The following is a 16,312-nucleotide window of genomic DNA, read 5'->3' on the forward strand; positions in this document are numbered from 1 at the left end:
AGAATGAACGACAAGTACTCAAATGACTGAGTAAGACAACTCATATCCAAGCATTTGAGAAGAGGAGTTGAAAACTCAAAACCATCTCCTTTTTCGTATAATTTATTAAGAAAATGATTTGATTAAATTGTATGTTTGTGAAAAATGACAAATGTTTGACTGACCGAGTAAGAGAATTCGTATTCAAACAATTGAGGAGAGAAGTTGAAAACTCAAAGTCATCTCCCTTTTCATTTAGCTTATTATAGAAATATTTTGATTTAATCGGGTTTAGAAGTTTTTAAGAGAAATGACAATTATTTGACTTGCCGAGTAAGAGAACTCGTATTCAAACAATCGAGGAGAGGAGTTGAAGGCTCAAAACCATCTCCCTTTTCATTCCTAAATGAAATAGTATTTAATCGTGATTAGATGTTTTAATTAATTTTGAATAAGAACACCTTGATATTGGATCGAGGTTTTGGATTTGTATGATTGAAGTTTTAATTGGATGACAAGAATTCGAGCAATGTGGCGTACGCCAATCGCTCGGGTACTTGAGAAATAGTGAAGCGAACACCTCCTATACTCTTTTTCACTCCTATTTTAAATTATAAAAAGGTGTACGCGCTTCAAGTAAGTAGAGAAGAAATATCGGTGTTGATTGAGAGTTTATCGCGTTAGTTTGAATTGAAATTATTTATTGATTTTGCAAATGTGGTTAAAAGAATTTGAAATTGACATGATACCGTAATGGTAAAATAAGCAGCAAAAACTAAACACACCCTGTTTGCAACTAGCCGGGATTCAAAAACACATTTGATTTTAAATTTGGAATTGACATCACCTTAGGAGGAATAATACATGATTTTCCCACTAACAAATCAAAAAAGGAAAAGAAAAAAAAATGGACTTCCCATTAATTATAAATCTACACAATTGTGAGAAATGGCTCACATCCCTACCGTACTACTAATTAATCATGATACCACTAAAAACCTAAAATTAACATCCCAGCTAGAAATATTAATTTCATAACTAATCAATATTATTAATCTTGTAGACATATGAAGAATAAGCTTCGGTTGGTGGGGTAATTTTCCAGAACATGATATTCATCTACAAATATTTAGTTGAAAGGTGTGCTTCATACATTTGAGCTGGAAACACTAACGCATATCCTTAACACATGTATCATCAATAAAATATTTCTTCTAACAATAAAAAATCATTAACCAAGAATTAGGACTTCAGAACCATAGTTAACGGTTTGGTAGCATGCACAGAGAAAACAAAAAAACACATGCATTTACACCAAAGAAAGTCAATTTAAATCATTACCGAGTTGTAGATCTCATTTTGACTTGTTATTTCTCCTTCAAATGACTGTTTTAGTAAATTTTTGAACAAAAATTCACTATGGTTGAACTCTCGCAGGAACGGCAGTTGTTAACGCAGAGTCTGTGGCCTTTTGGAGTTTTACGTCAGTGCTCTTCCATCGTAGATTCTAGTAGATTTGTTCTTTCAAATGGAAAAAAGTTTAGAAAAGAGGGTTATCGATTTGTGAAGCTGGATGTTATCGCGGCGATGGTTTAAGCTGAGAGCGGAGTGACGGATAATGAAGACGGCGGCATTGCCTTTTCGGTGTTAATTTGTGCGGCAGTGAAGAGGAAGTTTGTGGAGGTGTGAGAGCTTGAAGATAGGTTGAGAAGTGACGAGTCATGGATTCACGGCGGGAGCGGTTTCCGTGGGAGTTTCCGGCGACTGGAAGAAGGTCGTCGCCGGCGTTGCTGAATGTTCAGAGTGATGGGCTTTTTTATGATGGTGAAGGCAAGACGGCGAGTTGAATCAAACTGAGGGAGTGAAGCGAATATTGTGGTGCGGTTGTGTGCCGGCGGAAGGAGAAAGAAGAAGACGTTCAGAAAGAACCCTTTTCTTGTGTCTGTTGGGTTTTTTTAGCCAATGAGAGAGAAGAATATCCTTTTCTTTTCTTTTCGTTGAGAGTCTATCAGTGAGCTACTGAATAGTGAGTGGGTTATATGAATGAGGTGAGACTGAGAAAGAGTTAAAGTGAGTGAGGTGATAGGTGGCGTGTGGGAAGCGGAAACGTGCAGTGTGAGGAGAGTGGCATAGGTGGCGTGCAGGTGAGAGGAAAGAGATATCTATGAGTGGTAGGTGATAGCTGTCAACATAAAAAAAAAAAAGAATCCAATGCCACCTTATTTTAACATTATTATTTTGAAAACCATTTATTCGTTTTTTAACTAAAATATGATTATCACAAATAAAAAAATCTTAATTATTTAATTTGATATTTTGAATAAAGAAATAAAATGACCTGACTAAAAATAGAAATTGGATATAAATTTACTCGAAAAATTAAATCGGACACATTAAAATGATCAGCACAAAATATACTTATTGAATAAATACGACATTTCTTCAAATTCTGAAATAAGTTTGCACCGGTTAAAAGGCTCAAGCGAGTCGAAATGCAACCGAAACAGCCGTTAAAAAATACAATGAGTACACCAGGTTAAACTACGTGAACCATAGATTAATAATACTGGTGTCTGTAATTTTAATTTTGAAACTTTTTACCCGCTGATTTGCACCTTCTTGAGAAACAATTTAACTGATTTGTCTGTATCCTCAATAGATTTATCCTGACTGATATTTTAAGTATTATTCATGATGGAATGCATGTCATGCTGTGCATATGATGCAAATTAAAAATGAAATCGATTTTACAAAAATTTAAATATGCCCGGACAAAATTGGGGTATGACAGCTGCCCCTATTTCATTATCTTGAACTAGAAGGTAAGAATGACAACAGTCTTCGTACATTCGTAGTAGAAGGTAATTAAATACGAAAAATACCCAAATTTTGTCCTTGGAAGTGCAAGGAAGAAAATATAGGAAGAAAATGCAGTGAGGAATAGTGAGAGACGTTATCCTAAAGTAAATTGGAACAGCCAAGACTTTCTGGGAGTCGTCAGAACAGTATCTTGGACGTCATAGTCGAGATATGTTAGTAATGGAATGACATCCCTAGCTAAATCTCAAGATTTTTCAGGATGCTATAGCAGTATAAAGAAAATCTGGCATGAGACTCTTCATATTGATGAAGCAGCATCTCAACAGTAAAAGTGAGATTCTCTGTATCGAGTCGAAACAGCATCTTATATGATAGAATTAAGATGTTCCAACAAGGGAAAAATATCTTAATTGAATCTAAGACTCTCCGAGGATATTAGAGCAGTATCTCTAAAAAGAATCTGAAATGAGACTCTTCATATTGATGAAGCAGCATCTCAAACAGTAAAAATGAGATTCTCCGTATCGGGTCGAAGCAGCATCTTATACGATAGAATTAAGATGTTCCAGCAAGGAAAAAAAATACCTTAATTGAATCTAAGACTCTCCGAGGATATTAGAGCAGTATCTCTAAAAAATCTGAAATGAGACTCTTCATATTGATGAAGCAGTATCTCAAATAGTAAAAATGAGATTCTCTGTATCGGGTCGAAGCAGCATCTTATATGATAGAATTAAGATGTTCCAGCAAGGGAAAAATACCTTAATTGAATCTAAGACTTTCCGAGGATACTTAGAGCAGTATCTCTAAAAAAATCTGAAATGAGACTCTTCATATTTATGAAGCAGTATCTCGAATAGTAAAAATGAGATTCTCTGTATCGAGTCGAAACAGCATCTTATATGATAGAATTAAGATATTCCGAACAAGAGAATGATACCTTAATTGAATCTAAGACTTTCCGAGGATACTTAGAGCAGTATCTCTAAAAAAATCTGAAATGAGACTCTTCATATTGATGAAGCAGTATCTCGAACAGTAAAAATGAGATTCTCTGTATCGGGTCGAAGCAGCATCTTATATGATAGAATTAAAATATTCCAGCAAGGGAAAAATACTTTAATTGAACCTAAGACTCTTCCAGGATACTTAGAGCAGTATCTCTAAAAAAATCTGAAATGAGACTCTTCATATTGATGAAGCAGCATCTCAAACAGTAAAAATGAGATTCTCTGTATCGAGTCGAAGCAGCATCTTATATGATAGAATTAAGATATTCCAATAAGGGAAAGATACCTTAACTGAATCTAAGACTCTCCGAGGATATTAGAGCAGTATCTCTAAAAAAACTTGAAATGAGACTCTTCATATTGATGAAGCAGTATCTCAAACAGTAAAAATGAGATTCTCTGTATCGAGTCGAAGCAGCATCTTATCTGATAGAATTAAGATATTCCAGCAAGGGAAAGATACCTTAATTGAATCTAAGACTCTCCGAGGATATTAGAGCAGTATCTCTAAAAAAATCTGAAATTGAGACTCTTCATATTGATGAAGCAGTATCTCAAACAGTAAAAATGAGATTCTCTGTATCGAGTCGAAGCAGCATCTTATCTGATAGAATTAAGATATTCCAGCAAGGGAAAGATACCTTAATTGAATCTAAGACTCTCCGAGGATATTAGAGCAGTATCTCTAAAAAAATCTGAAATTGAGACTCTTCATATTGATGAAGCAGTATCTCAAACGGTAAAAATGAGATTCTCCAAATAAATGAAGCAATATCTCGAACATTCGTCTGTTGGGGGAATTTTAAGAAAAGACTCCTTTTGAGGGAGATTTACTGGAAATGCTCTGCAGGGGAAAAAGCTCATAAGAGACTTTTTAGGGTAACCTCTACTTGGGGAGCGATGGTTGTAAAGAAAATTGCTGAAATTATCATTATTAATCGTAAAGTCGAAAAAAATGATTTACTGAGATATAATCCCACGAGCATATACAGGGTAATAACTTCATTTGGAATGAGGAATGTCCAAGATATACATGAAGGACCTTGGATCCTGACATTTTATATTTGATTTTTGTATGATGTCCCACTTTAAGTGGGAATTCCATGCATGGGATGATGCATGCAAGTATGTAATTGTTGGGGGATATTTGGCTGTGCATGTAGGAATGCGAATGATTTTTTTATTTTGTATAAGGTTATGCATAAGTATGCTGATGATTGATATGACTGTTTTTTTTTTCGAATTTTCTGTTTGATAGGAAAACCATGTATGGATGATTCGTGTGATGCATGTGGGAATGCAACTGGATAATTGGATATGTTTTTGTAGGGTTTTATTCTTGACTGCCAATGAGGTTGGACTTTAAATAGGAACTGCCAGATAAGAAATGGTGAAGGAGATTGAACTGCCAGATGAGGACAACACTTGAAGGATACGTTACCAGACGCGAACTGGTGAAAATAATTGAAATGTCAGACGGGACTGAATTTGTTTTTGTTTGTCAGCCGGTAACTGACTTTTTTTGAAATAGGCTACCAGACGAGAACTGGTGAAAATAATTGACTACCCGACGAGAACTGGTATTGAAATAAGTGACCTACCAGACGAGAACTGGTATTAAGAGATAATTTACCAGACGAGAACTGGTATTTGGCAAATGATTTGTCATGCAAGAACTGATTTTTGATATAGTTCACCAGACGAGAACTGGACTTTGGAAATAAATCGCTAAACGAGAACTGGACTTTGGAAATAAATTTCCAGACGGGAATTGGGCTTTGAAATGAATTGCCAGACGGGAACTGGACTTTGAAATAAATTGCCAAACGAGAATTGGACTTTGAAATAATTTGCCAGACGAGAACTGGACTTTGGTGTCAGATTTTGGGTTTCAAGGCTTTTTGATGACAGGTTCATGTTATGGGGTTAGACCCGATGAATGATATGATTTGCATGGCTTTATGCTAGAGCAAAGCGACATGACTAATGCATGATGATGATTTATGTAATGATTGGAAGGTTTCCAAAATGCCCCTGCGCGGGTATTGGAAGAGAAGGTTTTTTTGCAGAAAGGTTTTTGTCTGTCAAAAGGTTATTTTATGGGTTGATATCATGATTCCCCGACACTCATCTTGAACTCTGCAGTTGATGATGTGTGAAAAAGCTTTCGCTTGAACAACTTGAAGTCAGGGAGATGACTTGCTCATGTATGACTCATCTTGCCCCAATGTGATGGGTCTATGCAAAATGTTTACCTCGAAAGGATTTTGAAATTGTACCATAATTTGGAGATGGATTGCCCCAGAATTTTGATCCATGAAAGGATTTATCCTTGGTTAACCGACTCTTGGACCGGTTGACTTTTCTGTGCTCTTGAGGTAGCTTGCTCCGGTATGAGCGTTGAAGCGACTTAACTCACACTAACTGAACATTGAAAGGGTCTGCCCCTGGCCAACAGAACCTCTAGGTGATCTGCCCCTAGTTAATAGAGTCCTGAGATGATTTTCTCTGGATCAACTGATTCTTGAAATGATTTGCCCCTGATTAACAGATGTTTCGAGATTGTTTAAGACTGGCCAATTCTTGGAGTAATCTTCATATGATCAACTGATGTTTAAGTGGCATGCCCCATATTCATAGGTTCGGAGGTAGTCTTGATTCTGGTGAATGATCAAGTTCCACTGGTTGCTCTTTGTTGAAATTTCAATGATGTCGAGTACTGACTTGCAGTTAAATTTGTTCGCTTATAAATGGTAATTTTAATGCGATATTCATGCAAGTTTTGAAAAAGAATCATTTATTGGAATGATGTGATAGTGTGTGACGAGTGGACCATGAGTCCAAATGTAATGCTGATTTAGCAATTTAAAGTGTGAAAGACACAGCGGGAATAATGACATCGATGTTGAAGATTAGCAAATCTTTAGGAGTCAGTTTACGCAATCTTGCTGTAGTATGCTTTCGAAATAAACCCTACCTCAATTAGGTCTTTTAAGGGTTGTAACGTGGCTTGGTTCATGGTTATTGAAACAAAAGGATATAAGGCTCAAAGTTTATTTTAACCCACCCCTTCTTCATGATGATCTCCAATCCTACGTTCAATTAATTCGACACACACTTACTCTTATGAGATTTCAGCAGTGTAAGATCTTTTTGAAATGACAGTCACTTATTTTGCTCTTCATGGATATTGGTGACCCTTTGATTCTTGATATGGTGGTCACTAAATCTTGTTTTTATTTTGTTGAGGGTTTTCGTGACCTCCTTTGATTTTTGTTTTGATCCCTAACTTTTGCATGGACCGTTTTTGAAGCTTTTAGTCCATCGGGATTGCCCCGGTTTTTGCCTAAGTCTCCTTTTGGGGTATCGGCTTAGCGGGCTTTTTTTATTCTTTTTTTTTTGAAAATTTGTGACTGCCAAGTCAATGGTCATTCAGAGAACAACCAACATAACTTTTGGATTTTGCAAGGTTCGTTCGACACTTCAGGATGTGTGCGAAGAATATCATGTGGTTGATCCTCAGACATGATATTTCGTCTTGTGATTTGAATGCATAGTCAGATTAACTGAACACTACCCTGCCCCAGGTTTAATGTAAGGTTTTTTTTTAAATCCGAAAGAAACTCCTACTTCTAGGCTCAAAGTGGTTGACTAGGGATTAACTCCTTATCTCTCCAGTGTTTGGGGATTTGAAAAAAAATAATGCTTGTACATCATTAGTAGGATTTTATCCGAAAGCATACAGTCAACAATTATGGGTATTTTGTTTTCGTCATCCTCCCTCAAATCTTTGCTAAAACAAAAGTTATGATAAAGAAAAGTGAATGGGAGAAACACTGATGTATTTTTTTGTTTTTGATATAAGAGAAGAAAAAAATGAGCGAATGCGAGATAATTAATTCAAAACATGCATCATTACTTCATCAATATTACCATTAAAAACAACAATGTTTAAACACAAGCAGCTTTTAACAACAAAGAAACTACAAATGCAAAAATAGAAACAAATCAATCCAATGATTGCTAGTGTTGAGGATGTCTTCCTGTCTGAACAGTAGAGTACAGTAGAGTTATCAACTGGGGTTTACACAAGCTGAGGTTGGGTAAGACCATTTACTGTAGCTAGCATAACATTCTCAACAACTGTAGTCTGTTGAATGTTATCTTCCTTCTTTGCTAAAACTATCATAGCTTCCACAAGTTGGTCTAGCTAATTTTTCATCGAGTCCACATCTCCTCTCAAGAGCTACTTCAAGTCTGATATGAGTGTCGGGAAATCAACTACAGGTTATGGACGAAGGACATATGAGTTTTTTGGTTTTTTTTTTTGTGAAAAATGATATGAAATGTATGATGATGAATGCAAATGCAATGATATGTGTATGAATGTAGTGACATGTTTAGGATCACAGGTTCAAAGTGTTCTCAGATGGATCAGAATAACGGGTAAATGACGGGTATCTCTGATTAATGGAACCCCATGGGTAGGCCCTACAGTTGGTAGGTTCCCAGAGTCATGGATATTTCTTGAGGACGTCACTGTCGTGACGAAGACTCGTTGGACAATAGTATCCTTAAGAAGATCTCGTCTAGGTGAGGTCTTTGTATTATCCCAACAAGGAAAACTCCATGAGGATTCTACTACACGACTCTCGAGTCCAGGGTTCTAACAAGGTTCTCAGAGTCATAGATCGAGGTTGGAAATATTACTGTAAGATAGTAATACGTCCAAGGGATCTCATCTGATTGGGGCTTTCGTATTAACCTAACAAGTCTAAAACTTCGTAGGTTAATACTACATAACCGCCAGATATAATGGGTTAAAAGGTCCCTAGAGTCATTGATCCAACTTGAAAATACTATCGTCGTGACGAAGACTCGTCGGAAAATAATATCTCAAGAGAATCTCCTCTAGGCGGGGTCTTCGTTTCTTCCCAACAAGGAAGACTCCTTGTGGGCGCCCACTACGCAACCACCAACTTAATCTTATGGTTTTTCTCAGACTCGGGTAGAGAGCCTATCTCACAAAGTATCACCAACCAGAGGCCCCCAAATAAGACATAGTCAATAAATCACAATATAATAATTATGACAGAATAATAATAGCAGAATAGAAAAATAACAGACAAACAAACAAGATTAACACACAATACAGAAACTGAACTAAATTAGGCTTCACTCTCTTTTGCTTGGAGCTAATTCCCCAGCAGAGTCGCCATCTGTCGCATCTCGAAAAATACGATTCCTCGCGATGGTCGCGGAAAAAATTATGTTCGAACAGAGTCGCCACCGAACTTTATTTATCCCAATAAAGGGATAGGGAAATATCGATAAAACCTTTTGGTAATGGAATAATGGTCATCGCAACCATATTCGGGTTCGGGAGTGGATTACGTAAGGGGAAGGTATTAGCACCCCTTACGTCCGTTGTACTCAACGGGAACCTTTTAGTTCTAATGTGCGTTTCGTGTGTTAATTTATGTTTGTTTGTTATCTTTGGGTTATAAAATTATTAAAAATAGAAATGGATGAGAACCTCAGAAAGGGAAAGGGGAGGTTTTTTATTAGTGTGCTCGCGAAGATACAGCAATCTCCTGCCTACGTATCCTTATGGTATAATAAGGAAATCAGAGCATTCGTAGTTCGGGAACTACGGTTGGTTGGTGTCTTTTAATGAACGACTATTTAGATCGCATCCTAAAGGCTAAACGTTGGCTTGTCTACTCTCGGCGGAGGCTTAAGCATTTAGTTTGTTGTGCGCATTAGAAAGGATTAAATAGTGTTCTTTTGAAAAGAGTTTTGATCACACGAGGGTGATAAGTTGGATTAATATGTTGGATATTTTGTTTGGTTGATATGTTTTTGATCGCACGAGGGCGAGAAAGGATAGGTTTGATGTGTTAAGGTATTTTGGTTAGATGACGATTACTCGGATAGTCGAGTAAGACAACTCGTATCCTAATAGTCGAGGAGAGGAATCGAAGGCTCTAGACCATCTCCCTTTTCATCCTTAATTTCAGAAAGAATTTGATAATAATTAAGGTGTTTTAAATGGATGACGAATACTAGGATAATCGAGTAAGACAACTTGTATCCTAATAATCGGGAAAGGGAATAGAAGACTCTAGACCACCTTCTTTTTCATCCTTAATTGTAAAAGGAATTTTAATGATAATTAATGTGTTTTGACTGGATGACGAATACTCGGATAATCGAGTAAGACAACTCGTATCCTAACAGTCGGGAAAGGGAGTAGAAGACTCTAGACCACTTTCTTTTTCATCCTTAATTATAGGAAAGGTTTGATAATAGTTAAGGTGTTTTGGACGGATGACGAATACTCGGATAATCGAGTAAGACAGCTCGTATCCTAACAGTCGGGAAAGGGAGTAGAAGACTCTAGACCACTTTCTTTTTCATCTAAATATTTATGAAAATAAGGTTGTATATGGTTGACGTATTTTAGAATGAACGACAAGTACTCGAATGACTGAGTAAGACAACTCATATCCAAGCATTTGAGAAGAGGAGTTGAAAACTCAAAACCATCTCCTTTTTCGTATAATTTATTAAGAAAATGATTTGATTAAATTGTATGTTTGTGAAAAATGACAAATGTTTGACTGACCGAGTAAGAGAATTCGTATTCAAACAATTGAGGAGAGAAGTTGAAAACTCAAAGTCATCTCCCTTTTCATTTAGCTTATTATAGAAATATTTTGATTTAATCGGGTTTAGAAGTTTTTAAGAGAAATGACAATTATTTGACTTGCCGAGTAAGAGAACTCGTATTCAAACAATCGAGGAGAGGAGTTGAAGGCTCAAAACCATCTCCCTTTTCATTCCTAAATGAAATAGTATTTAATCGTGATTAGATGTTTTAATTAATTTTGAATAAGAACACCTTGATATTGGATCGAGGTTTTGGATTTGTATGATTGAAGTTTTAATTGGATGACAAGAATTCGAGCAATGTGGCGTACGCCAATCGCTCGGGTACTTGAGAAATAGTGAAGCGAACACCTCCTATACTCTTTTTCACTCCTATTTTAAATTATAAAAAGGTGTACGCGCTTCAAGTAAGTAGAGAAGAAATATCGGTGTTGATTGAGAGTTTATCGCGTTAGTTTGAATTGAAATTATTTATTGATTTTGCAAATGTGGTTAAAAGAATTTGAAATTGACATGATACCGTAATGGTAAAATAAGCAGCAAAAACTAAACACACCCTGTTTGCAACTAGCCGGGATTCAAAAACACATTTGATTTTAAATTTGGAATTGACATCACCTTAGGAGGAATAATACATGATTTTCCCACTAACAAATCAAAAAAGGAAAAGAAAAAAAAATGGACTTCCCATTAATTATAAATCTACACAATTGTGAGAAATGGCTCACATCCCTACCGTACTACTAATTAATCATGATACCACTAAAAACCTAAAATTAACATCCCAGCTAGAAATATTAATTTCATAACTAATCAATATTATTAATCTTGTAGACATATGAAGAATAAGCTTCGGTTGGTGGGGTAATTTTCCAGAACATGATATTCATCTACAAATATTTAGTTGAAAGGTGTGCTTCATACATTTGAGCTGGAAACACTAACGCATATCCTTAACACATGTATCATCAATAAAATATTTCTTCTAACAATAAAAAATCATTAACCAAGAATTAGGACTTCAGAACCATAGTTAACGGTTTGGTAGCATGCACAGAGAAAACAAAAAAACACATGCATTTACACCAAAGAAAGTCAATTTAAATCATTACCGAGTTGTAGATCTCATTTTGACTTGTTATTTCTCCTTCAAATGACTGTTTTAGTAAATTTTTGAACAAAAATTCACTATGGTTGAACTCTCGCAGGAACGGCAGTTGTTAACGCAGAGTCTGTGGCCTTTTGGAGTTTTACGTCAGTGCTCTTCCATCGTAGATTCTAGTAGATTTGTTCTTTCAAATGGAAAAAAGTTTAGAAAAGAGGGTTATCGATTTGTGAAGCTGGATGTTATCGCGGCGATGGTTTAAGCTGAGAGCGGAGTGACGGATAATGAAGACGGCGGCATTGCCTTTTCGGTGTTAATTTGTGCGGCAGTGAAGAGGAAGTTTGTGGAGGTGTGAGAGCTTGAAGATAGGTTGAGAAGTGACGAGTCATGGATTCACGGCGGGAGCGGTTTCCGTGGGAGTTTCCGGCGACTGGAAGAAGGTCGTCGCCGGCGTTGCTGAATGTTCAGAGTGATGGGCTTTTTTATGATGGTGAAGGCAAGACGGCGAGTTGAATCAAACTGAGGGAGTGAAGCGAATATTGTGGTGCGGTTGTGTGCCGGCGGAAGGAGAAAGAAGAAGACGTTCAGAAAGAACCCTTTTCTTGTGTCTGTTGGGTTTTTTTAGCCAATGAGAGAGAAGAATATCCTTTTCTTTTCTTTTCGTTGAGAGTCTATCAGTGAGCTACTGAATAGTGAGTGGGTTATATGAATGAGGTGAGACTGAGAAAGAGTTAAAGTGAGTGAGGTGATAGGTGGCGTGTGGGAAGCGGAAACGTGCAGTGTGAGGAGAGTGGCATAGGTGGCGTGCAGGTGAGAGGAAAGAGATATCTATGAGTGGTAGGTGATAGCTGTCAACATAAAAAAAAAAAAGAATCCAATGCCACCTTATTTTAACATTATTATTTTGAAAACCATTTATTCGTTTTTTAACTAAAATATGATTATCACAAATAAAAAAATCTTAATTATTTAATTTGATATTTTGAATAAAGAAATAAAATGACCTGACTAAAAATAGAAATTGGATATAAATTTACTCGAAAAATTAAATCGGACACATTAAAATGATCAGCACAAAATATACTTATTGAATAAATACGACATTTCTTCAAATTCTGAAATAAGTTTGCACCGGTTAAAAGGCTCAAGCGAGTCGAAATGCAACCGAAACAGCCGTTAAAAAATACAATGAGTACACCAGGTTAAACTACGTGAACCATAGATTAATAATACTGGTGTCTGTAATTTTAATTTTGAAACTTTTTACCCGCTGATTTGCACCTTCTTGAGAAACAATTTAACTGATTTGTCTGTATCCTCAATAGATTTATCCTGACTGATATTTTAAGTATTATTCATGATGGAATGCATGTCATGCTGTGCATATGATGCAAATTAAAAATGAAATCGATTTTACAAAAATTTAAATATGCCCGGACAAAATTGGGGTATGACACGAGCATCACAATTCTTCTCCCTATCGTCCGAAGATGAATGGGGCAGTTGAGGCAGCCAACAAGAATATAAAGAAGATTGTGCAGAAAATGGTGGTAACCTATAAAGACTGGCATGAGATGTTGCCATTTGCATTGCATGGGTATCGAACGTCGGTACGTACATCTACTGGGGCAACTCCATTCTCGTTGGTATATGGGATGGAGGCGGTATTACCTGTGGAAGTTCAGATTCCCTCTTTGAGAGTCCTGATGGACGTGAAATTGCAAGAGGCTGAATGGGTAAGGACCCGGTACTAAGAGTTGAGCCTGATAGAGGAAAAGAGGCTAGCAGCCATCTGTCATGGACAGTTGTACCAGCAAAGGATGAAACGTGCTTTTGACAAGAAGGTACGACCTCGGGTGTATCACGTGGGTGATATGGTGCTGAAAAGGATCCTTCCTCCTCAAAACGATCGAAGGGGCAAATGGACACCGAATTATGAAGGTCCATTCGTGGTCAAGAAGGTTTTCTCTGGTGGAGCCTTGTTGCTAACGACCATGGATGGCGAGGATTTTCCATCCCCTGTGAATGCGGACGCAGTTAAAAAATACTTCGTGTAAATTGACCCGCTGGACGAAAAGAATAAAATAGTCCAGGCAAAAATGGGCATCCCGGCGAGCCAAAAAAAACAGAAAGAAAGGTTCGGGCAAAAATTAGGGATAAAATGAAAAATGTACACCCGGCAAGTCGAAAACCTGAAAAGGCGACTTGGGCAAAAAAGGGTATCCCGGTGGACTGAAAACCTGAAAGGGCGGTCCAGGCAAAAGAGGGATTGAAACGAACAACTGCGTCCAGCATGATCGTTTGCGCTTTGGATAAAGCATCATGGATAATACCCGGTAGGGATCAATCGGAAACGTCTTGTTCAGAAGGCAGAAAGCATGGAGAGTCTGAGGACATATGGGGTGTAACTGAGTTGGAACTCGATGAGATCACGGGTTTCACATTGCCATTAGGATAGATTTTTCCTTTTGAGCGCAATTACCTCTTTTCAGGAATTGCTTCCTTTTGTATTGCTCATTTGAGCCACACTTTTCGATCAATAAAATGCATATTCAGTCAAATAATTTTGTTTTTGTTTTTCATTACTGCTTTGATTGCAAAAACATCTAATTATTTTTGATAAGGAATCTTGCATTTTAAGACATACAGGTTCCTTCCAATGCATGTTTATAAGATTGAAAATTTGAAATCTTATTTGGAAGGTTGAGTGACCCAAGTGTTGAAATCTTGACACGCCTGGGGCATGGTTTTATCTAACGATCTGTTTTGCAGGAATTGTCAGATATTTTTCACTCACTTGCAGGTTGTGATGTGGAAGATTTGTAACAAATCCCCAGAGAATTCGCTCAGGAACGAAGATATATGGAGAAACGACGAAGTGACGTTGCGACGTACGGCGATCCTTGATTTTAATCAAGAAGACTCTTTAAAATATGAAGATTTGAAAGTATGTAATTCCCCGCAGAGTCCGATCAGGGACGAGTGCATGAAGAAGGGACGGAGAGACGACGAGAGACGTCCGACGACCTTGGAATTAATCAAGAAGACTCTTCAAAGTCGGAAAATTGAAAAGTATGTATAAATCCCAGGAGTACGTTTCCGTTGATCGCGGCGCGATCTTGGAATACAAGATGATGGAGCAGAAAAGGTCCAGACGAGTCTGGGAATTCTCAAAAGTGGAAAGCTGATACGAGTTTGGGAGGTGGATACCATGGTTCGACGAGTCGACGGGTGTTCTATACCAACTTTTCTCATTTCCCCAGCTAGATCCCCAAGCAGAATTAAATGACCAAATCCCTAGCAGATCGAGGTCTGTGGATTCCCTAGCCAAGTCGGGATGGTTATCCCCGGCAGGTAAATGGTATTTCCTCAGCAGCCAGGCCAGGAGGTTGCTACTCCCCGAGTGGAGCGGGTTTTGATGAAATATATCTCCAGCAGTGTGCATCCCCAGCTGAGTCGATTCTACCTATGGATTGCATGGGTAATCCCCAGCGGAGTAGCATTCATTTTCCCTAGCAGGGTCAGGATGGTTATCCCCAGCAGGTGTCAGATTGATGTTTTCCCCAGTCGCCAGGCCTGGAGGTGGCTGTTCCCCAGCGGAGTATCTGTGAGTATTTCCCCGTGAAGTCGTCAGGTATCTGTGAGGGTTTCCCGAAGCAGAGTAAGGATTGATTTCCCAGCAAGTCAAAGACTGTTGTATCCCCACAGAGTGTGGGTGGTTCTTATTCCCAGCAGTTTCCCGAGAGGATTGGGTGCAAAGAAGGTTCTTCCCCGGCAAGGGTTGCCTTATCCCAGCAGCAGTGTTATTCCCCAGCATGGCGGAATTGGAGTATTGACGAGTTCCTCGGCAGAGTGTCTCGTGCTCCTCAACAGAATCCCTTGAGGGGGATACTTTTTATACATTCATCATAAAATAAGCATAGCATATTGCATAGAAAAATAAATGAATCGCGTAGCATTTCCATTAATTATGGAGCATTACGCAGAAAAAGATCATGCATCATATTGCAAGCATAAGCTAGTCTCAAGCCGTGGTTACTGTTTGAGAAGTGGTTTTTGCCAGACAGCAAGATGTTACTCTGTGGAGTCTAGCATCATGACGTCAGATCAGCAGTGTTCCCCAGTAGTGCGATACTGGAGGAGATTTGTTTTTCCGTCGGACAGAGATGGGAAATATTTTGCGCTCAGCGCAACTCAAGCCGTGGTTACCGTTTGAGAAGTGGTTTTTGCCAGACAGCAAGATGTTACTCCGAGGAGTTTAGCCGCATGATTTAATCAGCAGCGTTCCCCAGTAGTGCGATACTGGAGGAGATTTGTTTTTCCTAGTTGAGTTGAGTGCGCAGTTCCTTAGTGAAATCGCTTTCCCCTGCACGAGTCGAGTACCTTAGTTTTATCCTGACGTATGCATATCCCCTACAGATTTTTTCCCCCGACCGAGTCTTTCCATGTTGGCATGGAACCCCTTTATTCCCCGGTAGTTTTAAGTCGTAGCGTGGCCTACGTGTAACACCCTTCTAGAATACCCCAAATATTTAATTAAAATAATAACATATATCAATCAGAGTAGATATGCAATTAAGGGTGTCACACAATTACTTCACACCATGATAACTGTCATGCTCTTTTATTAATTCAAAACATAAAGCATTTGCACAATACGCAGCGGATAGAGATTAAATCAATCATGCAAAACATGTATCATATTACATGTAAACTGGTTCACAAC

General features: G+C 37.9%; 2 long non-coding RNA genes across 2 annotated transcripts; both read right to left on the minus strand.

Moving 5' to 3' along the window:
* Positions 1–768: 768 nt before the first annotated feature.
* On the minus strand, positions 769–2,166 carry LOC127125530 (uncharacterized). Its single transcript, XR_007804678.1, has 2 exons — positions 1,321–2,166; positions 769–1,193 (listed from the first exon to the last, which is right to left on the minus strand). It is a non-coding gene; the product is annotated as an uncharacterized LOC127125530 (long non-coding RNA).
* An 8,875-nt stretch (positions 2,167–11,041) lies between these two features.
* LOC127125535 (uncharacterized) lies at positions 11,042–12,441 on the minus strand. The gene is made up of 2 exons (XR_007804688.1): positions 11,594–12,441; positions 11,042–11,466 (listed from the first exon to the last, which is right to left on the minus strand). It is a non-coding gene; the product is annotated as an uncharacterized LOC127125535 (long non-coding RNA).
* Between the last annotated feature and the right edge of the window lie 3,871 nt (positions 12,442–16,312).

Source organism: Lathyrus oleraceus, chromosome 1 (assembly GCF_024323335.1).
Source record: "Lathyrus oleraceus cultivar Zhongwan6 chromosome 1, CAAS_Psat_ZW6_1.0, whole genome shotgun sequence".
Classification (NCBI taxonomy): Eukaryota; Viridiplantae; Streptophyta; class Magnoliopsida; order Fabales; family Fabaceae; genus Lathyrus; species Lathyrus oleraceus.